Genomic DNA, 20628 nt, shown 5'->3' on the forward strand with positions numbered 1-20628 from the left:
GACCGGGTTTATTATCTCTTGGGGTTCATGTTTCTCAGGCCAGTTTGCTGGTGGGTTATTTAACCCCTTTAGTACTGGGAATTTCAGAGAAAAACTTGCCCAAAATATCAGAATTGTTAGCATTTTTGCTATCCATTTAAAAAGAAATATAGCCTTGTTTTTTATTTACCTATCAAAGCTAATAAATATTTTAAGTAGACAACCCAAGTTATTGATCTATGCCGATTTTGGTGTATTTCATGCCACTATTTTCCAGCCAAATGTGATCATAATAAAAAAAAAAAAAAAAAAGGCATAATACAAATGGTTGTAAAAGCTAAAGCTTATTTTTTTTTAAGAAATAGCAGCCATGCATGGCTTTGCCATTGCTATCTGGTAATTAGTGAAGAGGTTAATTAGTTAGCTGGTAAGGGAAATAGTATTGTAACATAGGTATTACCCTCCAACCTGACACTTTCCACCTCCCTGATCTCTCCCAAACAGCTCTCCCCCCCCACACCCCACTCACACTCCTCATCTGATATGCAGTTTAGGGCCGCTTTTTTCTTCTGCAGTGTAGGGATCCCCACCCCAGTAGTGACAGCCATCTTAGGTACTGTAAGTACCCAGTTTCGAGTATATTATTTTTCTATTTACAGTTTAATGCTGTAATTTTAAAAGGGGCATGAAACACAATTTTATTTTCTTTCACAATTCAGATAGAGCATACAATTTTACAAAACTTTCAGATTTTCGTTTTTCAAATTTGCTTCAATCTCTTGGTATCTTGCATTTGAAGGAACAGCTATGCACTGTGGTGTTCAGTTAGCTCCCTGCAATCACAAGAGGGCAGTCGCCAATCAGCAGCTCTTTCCTGCTTCTGAGCCTACCTAGGTATGCTTTTCAACAAAATACCAAGAGAATTAAGCAAATTAGATAATAGAATTAAGCTCGAAAGTTGTTTAAAATTACATTCTTTATCGGAATCATTAAAGGGACAGTATACACTCATTTTCATATAACTGCATGTAATAGACACTACTATAAAGAATAGATGCACAGATACGGATATAAAAATCCAGTATAAAACGGTTTAAAAACTCTTAGAAGCTCTGTTTAGCTCTGTTGAAAAGGTAGCTGGAAAGCCCACTGCAAGTGGGAAAAAGCAAACACCCCTCCCCCTTCTTTTGCATATGAAAAGACCCTTTACACAAACGGGAGCAAGCTGGAGAAGGTAGCTGAAGGTATTCACATCAAATTTTGGGGCTTGGTTAGGAGTCTGAAAATCAGAGCAATGTTATTTAAAAATAAGCAAAATTTAACATTTAAAAAAAAAAAAACTTCATGGACTATATAAATAGATCTACAAAACATTTATGCAAAGAAAAAATGAGTGTATAATGTCCCTTTAAACTTTAAGGAAACAAAAATAACATTTCTTTCATGTAATTGGCAAGAGTCCATGAGCTAGTGACATATGGGATATACAATCCTACCTCAAAATGCCTATAAATACACGCCCCACCACACCCACAATTCAGTTTTTACAAACTTTGCCTCCTATGGAGGTGGTGAAGTAAGTTTGTGCTAAATTTCTACGTTGCTATGCACTTCTCAGCTTTTTTGAAGCCCGGTTCCTCTGAGTGCAGTGAATGACAGAGGGATGTGAAGGGAGTATTACCTATTGAATACAATGGTCATCCTAACGGAGATCTATTTCATAGGTTCTCTGTTATCGGTCATAGAGATTCATCTCCTACCTCCCTTTTCAGATCGACGATATACTCTTATATACCATTACCTCTGCTGATTACCGTTTCAGTACTGGTTTGGCTATCTACTTTATGTAGATGAGTGTCTTTTGGTAAGTATGTTTCCTTTATTTAAGACACTCTCAGCTATGGTTTGGCACTTTATATTTAAAGTTCTAAATATATGTTTGTACTTATATTTGCCATGATTCAGGTTTATCAGTATATTTCCATTTTGCAGACTGTTAGTTTCATATTTGGGAAATGCATATAAAAACAAAAAAAATGTTTTTCCTTACCTGAAGTTTTCAAATTGACTCTTCTAAATTGCGGGCTGTTAGGCTTGCGGGAGCGCAAAATGCTATAATTTATTGCATCATTCTTGGCGTGAGACTTTTTTGGCGCGAGAATTACGTTTGTTGACGTAATTTCGTCATTTCCGGCGTCTTAGTTGGCGCCGGGTTTTTTGACGTGGTTGCGTCATCTGACGCTCGTGTTTGTTGCAGATGTTTTTGGCGCCCCAAAAAATATTTTCAGTTGCGGGCGTCATACTTGGCGCCAAACTTTTGACATTATTTATAACTTCATTTCTTTTTGCTTCTGGTTTCCAGAGGCTTATTTTGTTTTGCATTTCTTTCCCATTCCTGAAACTGTCATATAAGTAAAATGTGATATTTTTCTTTATATGTTTTTTTTCTCTTACATTTGCAAGATATTTCAAAACTGTTCCTGTATCAGAAAACACTGTTGGATTCCTGCTGACTGATATCAGTCCTACCAAAGCTAAGTTCATTTATTTTAATGTTCTGAATCTTTAGCTATGGTTTGTAATACGTTATCATGATAAACTTTTACATGCAGAGAAAATGTCCATCAGGATTAATGCATTGTCTATTGCTATTCTTTTAACATTTAATGTACAAGATATACCTGGGAATTTATAAGAATATTTTTCTGATTCTATTCAGAAGGCTTTGTCTGCCATCCCGCCTTCTAATAAAATGTAAAGGTCTTTTTTAAACTTCTTATTTTGTTGATGAATTTTCAAATGACCGACAACATACTGAATTATCCTAATCTGATGAGGATCTATCTGATTCTGAAGATCCTTCATCAGATATTGACACTAACAAATCTACTTTTTTTATTTTAAATGGAGTACATTCGTTCTTTGTTGAAAAGTGTTGATTATATTGGATATTGAGGAGACTAGTCCTCTTGATTTTAAGGCAAGCTAACATTTAAATTCTGTTTATTAACCTCCTGTGGTTACTTCAGAGGTTTTTTTTTTCCAGTTCCTAATACTAGGGAATGGAATAGGCCTGGTACTTCTTTTATTCCTTCTTTAAGGTTTTAAAATTGTATCCTTTGCCAGCAGTTAGTTTGGAGTTTTGGGGAAAGATCCCCAAAGTTAATGGAGCTATTTCTACTCTTGCTAAACGTACTACTATTCCTATGGAAAATATTTATTTTAAAGATCCTTCAGATGGGAAACTTGTATCTTATCTTAAGGAAAATTTATTTATTTTCAGGTCCTTTTCTTAGGCCTGCAATTTCTTTGGCTGATGTTGAAGCAGTTTCATCTTTTTTGGTTGGAAACTTTAGCGCAACAAGTATTGGATTATGATTTGTTTAGCATTCAACATGCTAATAATTTCATTTGTGATGCCATTTTTTGATGATATAAAAATTGAGGTTAAATCTATGTCTTTAGCTATTTTAGCTAGAAGAACTTTGTGTCTTAAATCTTGGAATGCAGATTTGATTTCTAAATCCAGATTTCTATTTTCTTTCCTTCCAAGGTAATAAATTATTTGGTTCACAGTTGGATTCAATACTTTCAACTGTTACTGTGGGGAAGGGAGTTTTTTTGCTTCAAGATTAAGTTCTAAGGGTAAATCTTAAGCTTATATCCGTTTTTGTTCTTAATAAGGAACAGAAACCTAATTCTTCCCCAAGTAATATGTTTATAATTGGACGCTTTCTTCAAAATGGAATGAATTCAAGCCATTTAAGAAATCAAAGCCAGTCCCCTTATTTCAGCTTAGCTGGTAGGGGGCAGGTTAAGGTTTTTCTAAAGTTGTTTGGTTCAGTTCGGTCCAAACTTCTTAGATTGGGGAACAGAATAGGATTCAGAGTAAGACCGCCTGTGAAGTCTTTTCTCCTGTTAAGTGTAGTCAGTCCACGGGTCATCCATTACTTATGGAATATATATCTCTTCCTAACAGGAAACTGCAAGAGAATTACCCAGCAGAGCTGCTATATAGCTCCTCCCCTCACATATCATACTCAGTCATTCTCTTGCAGCCTAACTAAAAAAACTTTAAATAAAAGTCAATCTTTACATGTAAAGAAATTATCACCAGACAACGAGGTGGAAGTTATGCCGACTAACTCTCCTCACGTGTCAGTACCTTCGCCTCCCGCTCAGGAGGTGCGTGATTTTGTGGCGCCAAGTACATCAGGGAGGCCCTTACAAATCACTTTGCAAGACATGGCTACTGTTATGACAGAAGTATTATCTAAGTTGCCAGAATTAAGAGGCAAGCGCGATAGCTCTGGGTTAAGGATAGAGCGCACGGATGAGATGAGAGCCATGTCAGATACTGCGTCACAGTTTGCAGAACGTGAGGACGGAGAGCTTCATTCTGTGGGTGACGGATCTGATCCAGGGAGACTGGATTCAGAGATTTCCAATTTTAAATTTAAGCTAGAGAACCTCCGCACATTGCTAGGGGAGGTATTAGCGGCTCTGAATGATTGTAACACGGTTGCAATTCCAGAGAAATTATGTAGGTTGGATAGATACTATGCGGTACCGGTGTGTACTGACGTATTTCCTATACCAAAAAGGCTTACAGAGATTATTAGCAAGGAGTGGGATAGACTGGGTGTGCCTTTTACCCCTCCTCCCATATTTAGGAAAATGTTTCCTATTGACGCCACCACACAAGACTTATGGCAGACGGTCCCTAAGGTGGAGGGAGCAGTTTCTACTTTAGCTAAGCGTACCACTATCCCGGTGGAGGATAGTTGTGCCTTTTCAGATCCAATGGATAAAAAATTAGAGGGTTACCTTAAAAAAGTTTGTTCAACAAGGTTTTATTTTACAGCCCCTTGCATGCAATTGCGCCTGTCACTGCTGCGGCAGCATTCTGGTTTGAGTCTCTGGAAGAGGCCATTCTCTAAGCTCCATTGGATGAATTAATCAACAAGCTTAAGACACTTAAGCTAGCTAACGCATTTGTTTCTGATGCCGTTGTGCATTTAACCAAACTTACGGCTAAGAACTCCGGATTCGCCATCCAAGCGCGCAGAGCGCTATGGCTTAAATCCTGGTCAGCTGACGTGACTTCTAAATCTAAATTGCTTAATATTCCTTTCAATGCGCAGACCTTATTCGGGCCCGGCTTGAAAGAAATTATTGCTGACTTTACGGGAGGTAAGGGCCATGCTCTACCTCAGGACAGGGCCAAATCAAAGGCCAAACAGTCTAATTTTCGTGCCTTTCGTAACTTCAAGGCAGGAGCAGCATCAACTTCCTCCGCTCTAAAACAGGAAGGAGCTGTTGCTCGTTACAGACGGGGCTGGAAAGTTAACCAGTCCTGGAACAGGGGCAAGCAGGCCAAGAAACCTGCTGCTGCCCCCAAAACAGCATGAAGAGAGGACCCCCTATCCGGAAACGGATCTAGTGGGGGGCAGACTTTCTCTCTTCGCCCAGGCTTGGGCAAGAGATGTCCAGGATCCCTGGGCGTTGGAGATCATATCTCAGGGATATCTCCTGGACTTCAAAACTTCTCCTCCACGGGGGAGATTTCATCTTTCAAGGTTATCAGCAAACCAAATAAAGAAAGAGGCGTTTCTACGCTGTTTACAAGACTTCTTACTAATGGGGGTAATCCACCCAGTTCCGCGGACGGAACACGGGCAGGGATTCTATTCAAACCTATTTGTGGTTCCCAAGAAAGAGGGAACCTTCAGGCCAATCTTGGACTTAAAAATCCTAAACAAATTTCTAAGAGTTCCATCATTCAAAATGGAAACTATTCGAACCATCCTTCCCATGATCCAAGAGGGTCAGTACATGACCACAGTGGATCTAAAGGATGCCTACCTTCACATACCGATTCACAAGGACCATTACCGGTATCTGAGATTTGCCTTCCTAGACAGGCATTACCAGTTTGTAGCTCTTCCCTTCGGATTAGCTACGGCTCCAAGAATCTTTACAAAAATTCTAGGATCACTTCTGGCGGTACTAAGACCGCGAGGCATAGCGGTGACTCCGTACCTAGACGACATTCTGATACAAGCGTCAAGTTTTCAAACTGCCAAGTCTCATACAGAGATGGTTCTGGCATTTCTGAGGTCGCATGGGTGGAAGGTGAACGTGGAAAAGAGTTCTCTATTACCACTTACAAGAGTTCCCTTTCTAGGGACTCTTATAGATTCTGTAGAGATGAAAATTTACCTGACAGAGGCCAGGTTATTAAAACTTCTAAATGCTTGCCGTGTCCTTCACTCCATTCCACACCCGTCAGTAGCTCAGTGCATGGAAGTAATCGGCTTAATGGTAGCGGCAATGGACATAGTACCATTTGCGCGCCTGCATCTCAGACCGCTGCAATTGTGCATGCTAAGTCAGTGGAACGGGGATTACTCAGATTTGTCCCCCCTACTAAATCTGGATCAAGAGACCAGAGATTCTCTTCTATGGTGGCTTTCTCGGCCACATCTGTCCAAGGGGATGACCTTTCGCAGGCCAGATTGGACGATTGTAACAGACGCCAGCCTTCTAGGCTGGGGAGCAGTCTGGAATTCCCTGAAAGCTCAGGGATTATGGACTCAGGAGGAGAAACTCCTCCCAATAAATATTCTGGAGTTAAGAGCAATATTCAATGCTCTCCTAGCTTGGCCTCAGTTAGCAACTCTGAGGTTCATCAGATTTCAGTCGGACAACATCACGACTGTGGCTTACATCAACCATCAAGGGGGAACCAGAAGTTCCCTAGCGATGTTGGAAGTCTCAAAGATAATTCGCTGGGCAGAGTCTCACTCTTGCCACCTGTCAGCGATCTACATCCCAGGCGTGGAGAACTGGGAGGCGGATTTTCTAAGTCGCCAGACTTTTCATCCGGGGGAGTGGGAGCTTCATCCGGAGGTCTTTGCTCAACTGATTCGTCGTTGGGGCAAACCAGATCTGGATCTCATGGCGTCTCGTCAGAACGCCAAGCTTCCTTGTTACGGATCCAGGTCTAGGGACCCGGGAGCGGTGCTGATAGATGCTCTGACAGCCCCTTGGGTCTTCAACATGGCTTATGTGTTTCCACCATTCCCGATGCTTCCTCGTTTGATTGCCAAGATGAAACAGGAGAGAGCTTCGGTGATTCTGATAGCGCCTGCGTGGCCACGCAGGACCTGGTATGCAGACCTAGTGGACATGTCGTCCTGTCCACCGTGGTCTCTGCCTCTGAGACAGGACCTAATTCAGGGTCCTTTCAAACATCCAAATCTAATTTCTCTGAGGCTGACTGCATGGAGATTGAACGCTTGATTCTATCAAAGCGTGGCTTCTCGGAGTCGGTTATTGATACCTTAATACAGGCTAGGAAGCCTGTTACCAGAAAAATTTACCATAAGATATGGCGTAAATATTTACATTGGTGCGAATCCAAGAGTTACTCATGGAGTAAGGTTAGGATTCCTAGGATATTGTCCTTTCTACAAGAGGGTTTAGAAAAGGGCTTATCTACTAGTTCGTTAAAGGGACAGATTTCTGCTCTGTCTATTCTTCTACACAAACGTCTGGCTGAAGTTCCAGACGTTCAGGCTTTCTGTCAGGCTTTAACTAGGATTCAGCCTGTGTTTAAGTCTGTTGCTCCGCCGTGGAGCTTAAACTTAGTTCTTAATGTTCTTCAAGGCGTTCCATTTGAACCCCTTCATTCCGTTGATATCAAGCTGTTATCTTGGAAAGTTCTGTTTTTGATGGCTATTTCCTCGGCTCGAAGAGTCTCTGAGTTATCTGCCTTACATTGTGATTCTCCTTTTCTGATTTTTCATTCAGACAAGGTAGTCCTGCGTACTAAACCTGGGTTCTTACCTAAGGTAGTTACTAACAGGAATATCAATCAAGAGATTGTTGTTCCATCTCTGTGTCCTAACCCTTCTTCAAAGAAGGAACGACTTTTGCATAATCTGGACGTAGTCCGTGCCCTGAAATTCTATTTGCAGGCAACTAAGGATTTTCGTCAAACTTCTTCCCTGTTTGTCGTTTACTCTGGACAGAGGAGAGGTCAAAAGGCTTCGGCTACCTCTCTCTCTTTTTGGCTTCGTAGCATAATACGCTTAGCCTATGAGACTGCTGGACAGCAGCCTCCTGAAAGGATTACAGCTCATTCTACTAGAGCTGTGGCTTCCACCTGGGCCTTTAAAAATGAGGCCTCTGTTGAACAGATTTGCAAGGCTGCGACTTGGTCTTCGCTTCACACTTTTTCAAAATTTTTCAAATTTGCCACTTTTGCTTCGTCGGAGGCTATTTTTGGGAGAAAGGTACTTCAGGCAGTGGTTCCTTCTGTTTAATGTTCCTGCCTTGTCCCTCCCTTCATCCGTGTACTTTAGCTTTGGTATTGGTATTCCATAAGTAATGGATGACCCGTGGACTGACTACACTTAACAGGAGAAAACATAATTTATGCTTACCTGATAAATTCCTTTCTCCTGTAGTGTAGTCAGTCCACGGCCCGCCCTGTTTTTACGGCAGGTCTAAATTTTAAACTCCAGTCACCACTGTACCCTATGGTTCCTCCTTTCTCGTCTGCTTTGGTCGAATGACCGAGTATGATATGTGAGGGGAGGAGCTATATAGCAGCTCTGCTGGGTAATTCTCTTGCAGTTTCCTGTTAGGAAGAGATATATATTCCATAAGTAATGGATGACCCGTGGACTGACTACACTACAGGAGAAAGGAATTTATCAGGTAAGCATAAATTATGTTTTTCTCTCACATATTCCAGCTATCCCAGTAAAGGCTCAGACTTTCCTGAAGTGTGTTTCAGACCTGGAGTTATCTGGGGTATTCATACCAGTTCCGTTTCAGGAACGGGGTCTGGGGTTTTATTCAGAACTATTCATTGTCCCAAAGAAAGAAATTCTTTTGAATTGTCATGTAAGAGTGCCATCTTTCAGAATGGTGATTATAAGGTCTATTCTGCCTTTTGTTCAGCAAGGGCATTAGTTGCCCACAATAGACTTACAGGATGCATATCTTCATATTCTGTTTCATTCAGATTATTTTCATTTTCTGAGATTCTCTTTTTTTAGACAAGCATTACCAATTTGTTGCTCTTCTTTTCTGGCCTAGCGACAGCTCTAGGAATCTTTTCAAAGGTTCTCGGTGTTTCCTTATTTGGGAGATATCTTGGTACTTGCTCAGTCTTTTCGTTCTGCAGAATCTCATACGATTCAACTTCTGTTGTTTCTTCAAAGACATGGTTGGAGGATCATTTTACTAAAAAGTTCCTTGATTCCTCAGACAAGGGTCACCTTTTTTTAGGTTTCCAGATAGATTGTGTCAATGTCTTTGTCTCTAACAGACAAGAGACAATTTATATTGGGTTCAGCTTGTCAGAACCTTCAGTCTCTATTATTTCCTTCAGTAGCTATATGCATGGAAGTTTTAGGTCTCATGACTGCAGCATCGGACTCAATTCCCTCTCCAGTTTTTAATGCTGAATTAATGGTGCAGGGATTATACTAGGATATCACATTTAATATCCTTGAATCCCAATATTCAACTATCTCTGACTTGGTGGTTAGATCACCATCGTATAGTTCTATGGGTCTCTTTGGTTCATCCAACCTGGACCGTGATCACAACAGATGCAAGTCTTTTAGGTTGGGAAGCTGTCTGGGGATCTCAGACAGCACAAGGGGTTTGGAAATCTCAAGAGGCGAGATTACCAATCTATATTTTGGAACTCCGTGCGATTCTCAGAGTTCTTCAGTTTTGGCTTCTATTTGAAGAGAGAGACGTTTATTGGTTTTCAGACAGACAATGTCACAACTGTGGTGTATGTCAATCAGGGTGGGACTCACAGTCCTCAGGCTATGAAAGAAGTATCTTGGATACTTGCTTGGGCAAAATCCAGCTCCTGTCTAATTTCTACGGTCCATATCCCAGGTATAGACAATTGGGAAGTGGATTATCTCTGTCGTCAAGCTTTACATCCGGGAGAGTGGTCTCTTCACCCAGATGTGTTTTTTCAAATTGTTCAGATGTGGGGGCTTCCAGAAATAGATCTGATAGCATCTCATCTAAACAAGTAACTTCCCAAGTACCTGTCCAGGTCCAGGGATCCTCAGGCGGAAGCAGTGGATGCTTTGACACTTCCTTGGAGTTATCAACCTGCCTATATTTTTCCGCCTCTAGTTCTTCTTCCAAGAGTGATTTTCAAAATCATCATGGAGCATTCGTTTGTGCTGCTGGTGGCTCCAGCATGGCCACTCAGGTTTTGGTATGTGGATCTTGTTCGGATGTCCAGTTGCCAACCTTGGCCACTTCCATTAAGGCCAGACCTTATATCTCAAGGTTTGTTTTTCCATCAGGATCTCAAATCATTTAATTTGATGGTATGGAAATTGAACGCTTAGTGCTTAGTCATAGAGGTTTCTCTGACTCAGTAATTAATACTAGGTTGCAGGCTCGTAAATCTGTGTCTAGAAAGATTTATTATTGAGTTTGGAAGACTTGCATCTCATGGTGCTCTTCTCATAAATTCTCTTGGCATTCTTTTAGAATTCCTAGAATTTTACAGTTTCTTCAGGATGGTTTAGATAAGGGTTTGTCTGCAAGTTCTTTGAAAGGAGAAATCTTTCTGTTCTGTTCCAAAGAATAATTGCTGATCTTCCTGATATTCATTGTTTTGTACAGGCTTTGGCTCGTATCAAGCCTGTCATTAAATCAATTTCTCCTCCTTGGAGTCTTAATTTGGTTTTACAGGCTTCTCCGTTTGAGCCTATGCATTCTCTGGACATTAAATTACTTTCTTGGAAAGTGTTGTTCCTTTTGGCCATCTCTTCTGCTAGAAGAGTTTCTGATTTATCTGCTCTTTCTTGTGAGTCTCCTTTTCTGATTTTGTTTTTATCAGGATAAGGCGGTTTTTGCAGACTTAGTTAAAATTTTTACCTAAAGTTGTGAACTCCAACAACATTAGTGGAGAAATTGTTGTCCCTTCTTTGTGTCCTAATCCTAAGAATTCTCTGGAGAGATCCTTACATGCTTTGGATATGGTAAGAGCTTCGAAATATGTTGAAGCTACTAAAGATTTCAGGAAGACTTCTAGTCTATTTGTTATCTTTTCTGGTTCTAGGAAAGGTCAGAAGGCTTCTGCCATTTCTTTGGCATCTTGGTTTAAGCTTTTGATTCATCATGCTTATTTGGAGTCTGGTAAATCCCCGCCTCAGAGGATTACGGCTCATTCTACTAGGTCAGTTTCCACTTCCTGGGCTTTTAAGAATGAAGCTTCTGTTGATCAGATTTGCAAAGCAGCAACTTGGTCATCTTTGCATACTTTTACTAAATTCTATCATTTTGATGTTTTCTCTTCTTCAGAAGCAGTTTTTGGTAGAAAAGTACTTCAGGCAGCTGTTTCAGTTTTATTCTTCTGCTTATAATTTAAGTTTTTTTCATTATAAGATTAAAACTTTTGATTTGGGTTGTGGATTAATTTTTCAGCGGAATTGGCTGTCTTTATTTATATCCCTACCTCTTTAGTGACTTTTGTGTGGAGTTCCACATCTTGGGTATTTGCTATCCCATACGTCTCTAGCTCATGGACTCTTGCCAATTATATGAAAGAAAACATACTTTATGTAAGAATTTACCTGATAAATTCATTTCTTTCATATTGGCAAGAGTCCATGAGACCCACCCTTTTTATGGTGGTTATGATTTTTTTTGTATAAAGCACAATTATTCCAATTCCTTGTTGATGCTTTTTGCTCCTTTCTTATCACCCCACTTCTTGGCTATTCGTTAAACTGAATTGTGGGGGTGTATTTATAGGCATTTTGAGGTTTGGGAAACTTTGCCCCTCCTGGTAGGATTGTATATCCCATACGTCACTAGCTCATGGACTCTTGCCAATATGAAAAATGAATTTATCAGGTAAATTCTTACATAAATAGTTTTTGCATGTCCCACCCCCTATTTAGTTATAGTTAAATGATTAATTTACATGATTGATTTAGGGAAGCAATTCTCAAAAAGGTTTCAATGCCCTCTGCTTAAGTAGTCTGCTGGAATTGGGGCGGATTGCTCATGATGTCCTTTATTCATTTTTGGCATTGCCTGAACATGCATTATAATTCACTGTATTTAAATTTCTATGTGTCTGACACATATCAATTAATGGTTAAGGGAATACCATAGCCATTTTTAAATTTTACGGTCTCAAAGCAAAAAAATTTAAAATAAAATTGGGGAACACTGTCTTAGAGAATTTACCCAAAATCTTCTGTTTTCTCTGTGTCCTTATATTGTCTATGTCCATATCATGTAGACTTTTCTAACCCCATCTTTTTCTTTATTTATTTTTTTTATTCTCCTCCTCCAGGAAAAACAAGGTAAGTGAAAATTTTCAACCATGATTTCGGTTTTCCTTTCCACATTAAACAGCAGATGGTTCTTTGTCTGCTGATGAATGAGAGGTTTTAGTATGGTTTAAATATGAGCAGATGCTCTGAAAGGTGAAACATGACTGCATGCTGAAAGGTGTATGAGTAGTTAATTATATGGATGATATGAATGAGCTTATGTCTAAATGCTTGTTCTTCCTGTGTGCAGCTTACTGCCTTGTACTGTACATGGAATCTTACAATTAATAACCTTCTCATTATACTTCCTTTACAGCAAAAAAGTTATTTACAGTCAGCCTTCAGAAACACACAGTGATGTAAGTTATCTACGTAATTAGTATTTTACATACTTTTTCTGTTTTGGTCAAAGTTCTATTGAAGCTTTAGAATTCCATCAGTAATCTGGAGTAGCTAGTTTGCTTCCACAGGCAGCCAAAAAGCATTATAGGCTATAATCTTACTTTCACTATTCAAAACAGCTGAACCACTGTAATGTCTGATATGACCTTCAGCAACACAAACTAGATAGCCAAATTATGCACGGAATGTATTTGTAGGGCAATAAAAGGATTCCCTTTATCCCCCCCTTTTTTTTTTTTTTTTTTTTTTTTTTTTTTCTTTTTTCTCTCTTTTAAGCGATGTCTAAAAAAGGTAAATTTACTTTAACGTCCTGGAATGTTGGGGGTATCTCCTCTCCAATAAAACGCAAGGCCATAATTTCGCAGTTGAGGAAATATAATACTGATATATCTTTTATACAAGAGACCCATCTTAATGCAGATGAATCGACTAAACTAAAAACCTCGTGGGTGAAAGAGGTATTCTATGTACCTAGCATCGGTAGGAAGCGGGGAGTGGCTATTTTATTGGGGAAAAGACTATCCTATGAAATACTAGCGAAATACTCTGACCCAAATAGCAGAATTTTAATTTTAAAGATCAAATTGGCAAACTCTGTCTATATACTTTGTAATATCTATGCCCCCAACAATTTTGACTCTAAATTTTGGGACTCGGTCCAAATCAATATTTTACAAATGGGTGAAGGGAATGTTATTTTAGCAGGGGATTTCAATATGGCACCTCGAACACCCATTGACAGGCATAGGGGGAAAAAATATATTTCTTCGCAATCTAAGAGAGATAAGCTAGAAGCCAGAATGTTTAGAACCTTAGAGAGCAATTTGGCTCTCAAAGATTTATGGAGACTACAACATCCAGATCAAAGAGAATATACATGCATGGCCAGAAACACCAACTCTCTCTCAAGAATAGACTTATTTCTAGTTAGTGATAAAGTCATAAAGATAGGCTCTACTACTAAAATTGCACAAATAACCATTTCAGACCATGCCCCAATCCTATTGGTGATCCCTATCTGTGGTAAAATGCACCCCTCACGGCGTTTTTTTTTCCCTAAATTTTTATCACGCGATTTAAAGTTTAAAAACTGGCTAATGAATAAAATGAATGAATTTTTCTCTTTAAATATGGGCTCAGTAAATAATCCAATTTCTTTATGGGAAGCGGGTAAAGCCGTAATGAGGGGTGAGATTATTGCATATATGGTCAAATTAAAAAAGAAAACCAATCTTAGACAAATTCAAACACTCAAAGCCTTGACCAATTCCTATAACAAATATTTATCTTATCCCACCCCTCTAAATTGGAGACAATATTCTAATGCCAAGAGAGAGAGAGATACTTTACTGATCCATAATACGGCCCAAGCCGATTTAAGATCCAAAGCAAAGTTCTATCGCCATGGAGACAAGGCCGGTAAATTTTTGGCTAGTCTATATAAGAATGTACAAGGGAACTCTTCAATTGACTCATTGCTCGAATCTGACTCCCTGATTACAGATTCGAAAGAAATATTAGAAACTTTCTCGGATTACTATAAAGGAATTTATTCCTTTAGGGAATCTGATATGGTAGCTTCAAGAGGTTTCTGGGAAGGCCTGGACCACCCAGTTCTTACGGAAGAGGCAGTAAACAAAATTAACATTCCCATATCGGATCAAGAGATCCTTCAAGCCATTAAGGAACTTCGACCAGACAAAGCCCCTGGGCCGGACTCATTGCCCAATGAGTTCTATAAGTTACTGGCATCGACTGTTTCCCCACACTTAAAAACGCTCTTTAATTACTTCTACATAGAAAAGAATCCTATTCCAACATCCTTCTCTGCCTCTACGACCTCACTGATCTTAAAACAAGGTAAAAATCCTCTAAAAAAGGAGGCTTATCGGCCTATAGCCTTACTAAACTCTGACTACAAGCTACTGACTTCGATTTTAGCTAAAAGACTTCAGAGTGAGATTGGGCCTCTCATTAACGAGGACCAGGCGGGGTTTTTAAACAAACGCAACTTAACAGCTAAAATTAGAGAACTCTTTCTGATCCTTGACTATTTTAATAACTCGGTGGAAACACCATCTCAAGATCAAGTGGATCTGGCAGTAATAGCCTTAGACGCAGAGAAGGCGTTTGACTCGGTACATCATCGGCATATTTTGTCTTCCTTACTATCTTTTGGTTTTAAGGATAACTTTGTATATTTTATTAAAAATCTCTGTGAAAATTCTTCAACCAAGCTTTCTATTAATCAGCTAGAATCTGGCCCAATTAAACTCCAAAGGGGCACCAGACAAGGCTGCCCCTTATCTCCTTTGCTCTTTGATCTAGCCATTGAGCCTCTTGCTCTTAAAATAAGAAAAGATCTTCAAGGTATTAGGATAGGCTCAATGGAACAAAAAATTGCTTTGTATGCCGATGATGTACTGGTCTACGTCTCAAACACTAGTTCCAATATCCCCAAATTACTTTCGATTACAAACTCCTTTGGAGCCTTCACGGGTTATAAAATTAATCTGACCAAATCAGAATTAATGTGGATTAGGAAAAGTGAGACATCTATGACTGACCTACCTTTTAATGAGGTTATATCCCACTTCAGATATTTAGGCATTAATGTCTCTCCCAACCCGCGAGAGTGGTATGATCTTAATATCTCTCCAGCTCTACTTAAGGCAAAGGAACATATGAAAAATTGGCAAAATTTCCCCCTCTCATTGACGGGCCGAATTGCCCTTTTCAAGATGGTCCTCCTTCCCAAGATCCTCTTCCCTCTACAAAATGTACCAGTAATCTTGAAAACTAAAGATTGGAAGAGCCTGTGTAGGGCCCTTCGGTACTTTCTGTGGAGATGCAAAAGGCCCCGAATTTCGATCCCTAGATTGCATTTGCCCAGGAGATACGGTGGTATGGCTTTGCCAGACCTTAGTAGCTATAGCTTGGTCTTCTTAGCTCGAACTGTGATAGATTGGCTATTAAATAAGAATTATTTCACGAATAACACCCTTGAAATGAGCATATTATATCCTTATAAACCTACAGCGTTAATCCACTGCCCACTACACCTGATTCCTAAGGAAGTGAAACGCCTTAGTTCTATATACACAGTTTTACAAGCTTGGAGAAAATTAGGACATAAATTAAATATAGACCTATCTATTCCGAGATTTCAAGGACTATGCGGTAACCCGGAATTTCAAAGAGGCACCCAATCGCAGGTCTTTCAGAGATGGAATAACCTCGGACTGACTTATCTCACACAATTTATAAATCAGGAGGCCGGTCTAATTAAAACTTTTGAGACCTTAAAACAGGAATTCGAACTAAGCAACAAAGATTTCTTTGCGTACCTACAGGCTAGGCACTATCTCTTCTCGCTTATTAGTAAATATGGCTGGTCCTGGTCTTGGGGGAAATTAGATAACTGGCCTATTCTGGTTAAAAATAATATATTCTCCATCTCAACTTGGTACAATTTATTGGTCAGCCAGAAAGGTGAATCTAATCTGGAGTATATAACGCAAAAATGGAATTCTTTATCGCAAGATCTAGACATAGACCCCAACCAGGTTGAAGAATCTATAGTCACAATAACACAAACTACTTTGTCTGCCAGCTGGAGGGAATCACATGTTAAGCTTTTATATAGAACCTATTATACCCCGCTTAAGGGATTTAAATGGCACAACTTTAACTTCAATTTGTGTCCAAAATGTTCCCTCCCAGCGGCGGACTTAGTTCATATGATTTGGACCTGTCCTCGATTAATGCAGTTTTGGAGAAAATTAGAATTTTGGCTTACTAGGGTGTTGAAAATCTCGCCCTTCTCTCTCTCCCTGGCAGAAGTAATTTTTTTTGTTGAAACCCCGTCCACTCATAACTCCAAAAAAATAATAAATATGACAATCCTGGCTGCAAGGAATTTAATTTTCAATAAATGGCGAAGCATCTCAATTCCGAGTATATCAGAAGTCAAAAATTACATGAAAAAGCAATGTCTTATTGAGCAGCTAGACATAACTCTGGCTTCCGAAAGAGATATAACTCTCTTTTTTCAGAAATGGTCTAGATTCATCAAAATCTTCCCTCAGAAAGAAATAGATATCTTAATATACCCCCTTAGAAATACAGAAACAGTTTTATTAGGATGTTGGTAAGGAAGGCTCTCCCCTTTTTTCTTTTTTTTTTTTTTTTTTTTTTTTTTTTTTCTTTTCCCTTCTTTCCCTCTGTTTTTCTCTCTATCTCTCCCTCTATGCCGCCCTTCCCATCCTCCTCCTCCTGCAGAGGTCGGATGGATAACGGCTAAACTGAAACTTAATCTTCTCCTGAGAATTGTTGATTATTGTTTATGTTGTAAACTCAAAACTGAATAGGAATTAGTATAAAAGAGAAAAAGATTGGAGGTAACGGATAAGACATCCGGATAGAGAGGAATTGCAATGTTTTATCTGATACAGAAAATTTAAGTTGTTTAGAACTGTATTTTTTTCAGTTATGTCTGATTGGATAAGATTTTGCTGTGTTAAACGTTATATGTCTGGTATGTATTGTATCTTTGAATTTCTGTTAATTATTTTGCCTCCAATAAAAAAAAAAAAAAAAAAAAAAAAAAAAAAAAAAGATTCCCTTTAAAGTAAAAAAAAAAAAAAAAAACACAACCAAAACATTTAAAATGATGTAGTTTAATCTGTCAGTTTTACGGGGGAGAGGGGGGGTTTGCCACTATTTAGTCTATCAATGGTTATATGAGGGCTTGACAAACCTGGGAGCCATTGGCTCCTAGAATTGTATCCCTGGTGCCTAACCTTTGGGTTATTCTCCATAGATACCACTGTCTGGCTACTAAATATTCTTACTGGCCCCAAAATGTTAAACTGTTTTGTCGACCACTGGGTTATATGTACAATCCTATCGGTTTATCATCCACAGATACTGCATAAGAGACAAAGTATATATATATATATGTCATATTCTAAATTGCAATGCCAGGTGGTATATACTCATAACTTTCTATTGTTTTCAGCGGAATTTCCAGCAGAAGTCATCCTTCCTGGTATAAATAGAAGCCTTCATGTGCTTGATTTTGCCTGAACTCCATCCTGGATTTGTCGTCTAATTTGAAATTGTTGTATAGGAATTTATCATATGAATTCCATGTAACTGCTTTAGATGATGGATATGGAACCATTTACCCTTTTTAGTTGATGGATATGGGACCATTTACCCTGGCCTTGTTTTACTACATTATGTTAATCATTCATACACTGAAAATGTTTGAACCTTTAGGAGTCTTGAACCTTCTGCAAGTACTGGTATATTAAAAAATGCCAGCTATTTGTGATATAGAAGCTTCCATCAGATAGCACAAACAGTTGGACCTCTGCAGAAGGTACAAGACTTTGTGGTTTTTTTTTTAAAAACTGTTTTGAGTGCTTCTCTGTAGTGGACACCACCGAAAACAATGTGTTGGGGACATTACGGTTGAAAACAAATACAGTGGTTGTAACAATGCTGTTTAAGGTAGCTGCAATACTCGGATGTATTTTGCTGTTTAATGCTTCTCTCTATCTAGAAACTCATTTCTGTGCAGTTTCTATGTATCTCTCAAGAAATTATATAAAAGTTACAAGAGTACATACATAGTGAGAGAGGGTTATTTTATTTATAGCAACCACTAACGGCAATGTTGGAGGATATGTATGAAGAGTTCAATTTATTTTTTAAAAAGAAAAAACACTAATCAGTCTTAATACTATTTCAACAACGATCAGGATCCTAGAAATCTGCAGGAGTCTCTAGTTGTGTTTTATTTTAATAACTAATTCTGTGCTTTGTCTATTAATATTCCAGATATTTGTATACAATTCCTGTTTAAGATGGGCTCTCCAACTGCAGAGTTGGTCATTAAGATAGAATTTAGTTTTTTTTAAATGTATTTATATCTTGTATTTTGTGTGTGCTGTAGAAAAAGATTTTTCCTACATACATATCCAAACTAGTTTATTAGTGTGCCTGTAAGGAACTAAATGGCAATCCTAAATTAATAGCAAAGTAATCCTATTTAATTATCTCATCAGTCTGCACCTTAACCTCTGTCTTGTTAATAAATGTGACTTACTCAAATTGGCAGAAACTGTACACATATTCAGAATGCATTTTATAGGACTCATTTTTAAAGATGTTTTAAATGAATTTCTAAATATGGAATATGCATCAGGACCAAATTGTAAATAAAATGTGTGAACATCTGTAAGAAGCCGAGATAAACGTAATTTATTGCTCCACATGTCAGACATTAGAGTGAATGTTAATATTTTACATGCATTTTAAAGTGGCTGCTTTTAAACTTTTTAGTATCGTCCCCTAGGAATTCTTTTTGGGCTATTTGCTGTTAAGAGTAGTCCCTTTTTGAGGTTATCCTTAAACTGTAGCTATTAGGGTGAAATTACTCGATTCATTAGTCCATGTAGATTCTTTAGTAACACTTTTTTTTTTTTTTTATATTCCCTTTTAACTGTAGCAAAATGTGTCACACTATCAACTATTTTTACCGATTCTAGGAAGTTCTCTATCATTAGATCATAAATGATAAATTTAATGAAACTTGCTCATATCCAGGGCAATTTCCACAACTCTCACATTTTAAAGGGGCAGTCAACACAATATTTACTTATTTCGATTTAGTGGTTAATGCTTTTTAAATCTTCCTTTAGCCCACGGATATTGCATACCTAGTTTTCTTTTAAACCTAGTTAGCAGCCTCCGGCCGATTTGAAATGGCTGCCAGACCCTTCCTTTTTGTGACATAATCACCACCCCAGGCTTTGTTGAAAGGAATTCTCTCCGTGTCGAGCAAGAGATTTAATTTAGCCTTTTGCTATACAAATATTGTACACATTCATGTATTTTGCAGTATGGAACATTTTAATGACAAACAATACGATTACAAAATACATTCTTGCCCCAAGTGCTGGGAAGTACAGGTAAGCTTGCTCTGATACACGGTCTGCTGGCTGAGTTTCACTGACAGATCCGCTTGGTATGGTGACCGCTATAGAAATGAGATCAATTCTTTAGTTCCAGTGTTTAAAAGGCCTCCTTGACTATTTCAATACACTGGGCAAGTGCAAGCTACCGCGCATGAAACCTCTTCTCGACACGGAGAGAATTCCTTTCAACAAAGCCTTGGGTGATGATTACTTCATAAAGAGGAGGGGCCTGGTAGCCATTTGAAAGAAAACTGTGTGCATTATCTGTGGGCTAAAGGAAGATTAAAAGAACATTAACCACTACATTTGAAATAAGTAAATATTTTGTGTTTACTGTTCTTTTAAAAAGGTCTTCACTGAGATGGAAATTAGCCCACACAATAGCATCAGGTGGTTGTTGTGTGATTGTTTTTTTTTTTTTTTTTTTTTTTTTTTTTTATAAAGGCTATTTTTACATTGTAGCTTTAATCTGTGGCAGTGGTTAACTTTTTTTTGCAGCAGAATGCAACTACATCATCTCCTACTGGTCTCTAACTCTTAACCAGTAATTATGTAAAATACTTCTGCATATTTTCTGTGATTTTTACATTTGTTTGAAAATAAACATTTTCTTTTAAACACACTGCTTATTATTTTGTAATTGTGCGCTTCCCAGGTTGCGTCCTTGTGCTGTCATGAGTTTTGCCTAAGAAGCATAAATATGAATAACATCTGATTTCCTCTTTTGGTGATCATTTATTTTTGTAAACTCATCTAATCTAAAAGTCACTTGACAGGGGTTCTCTAACCAATTTGTGACCATTTTTCCTCCTACAAACAGGGCAGAACATTAGACAGTTAAGCCAGGCAGGGAAAACCTCCAGTGCGGACATGCAGGGCTGCCACTAGAAATGTTGGTGCCCCTTACAAAACCATCG

General features: G+C 38.6%; 1 long non-coding RNA gene across 1 annotated transcript; it reads left to right on the forward strand.

The window, feature by feature from the left end:
• Window positions 1-12364: 12364 nt before the first annotated feature.
• Window positions 12365-20329, forward strand: LOC128649672 (uncharacterized). Its single transcript, XR_008400685.1, has 2 exons — window positions 12365-12682; window positions 17746-20329. It is a non-coding gene; the product is annotated as an uncharacterized LOC128649672 (long non-coding RNA).
• Window positions 20330-20628: the final 299 nt, after the last annotated feature.

This window comes from Bombina bombina, chromosome 1 (genome assembly GCF_027579735.1).
Source record: "Bombina bombina isolate aBomBom1 chromosome 1, aBomBom1.pri, whole genome shotgun sequence".
Classification (NCBI taxonomy): domain Eukaryota; kingdom Metazoa; phylum Chordata; class Amphibia; order Anura; family Bombinatoridae; genus Bombina; species Bombina bombina.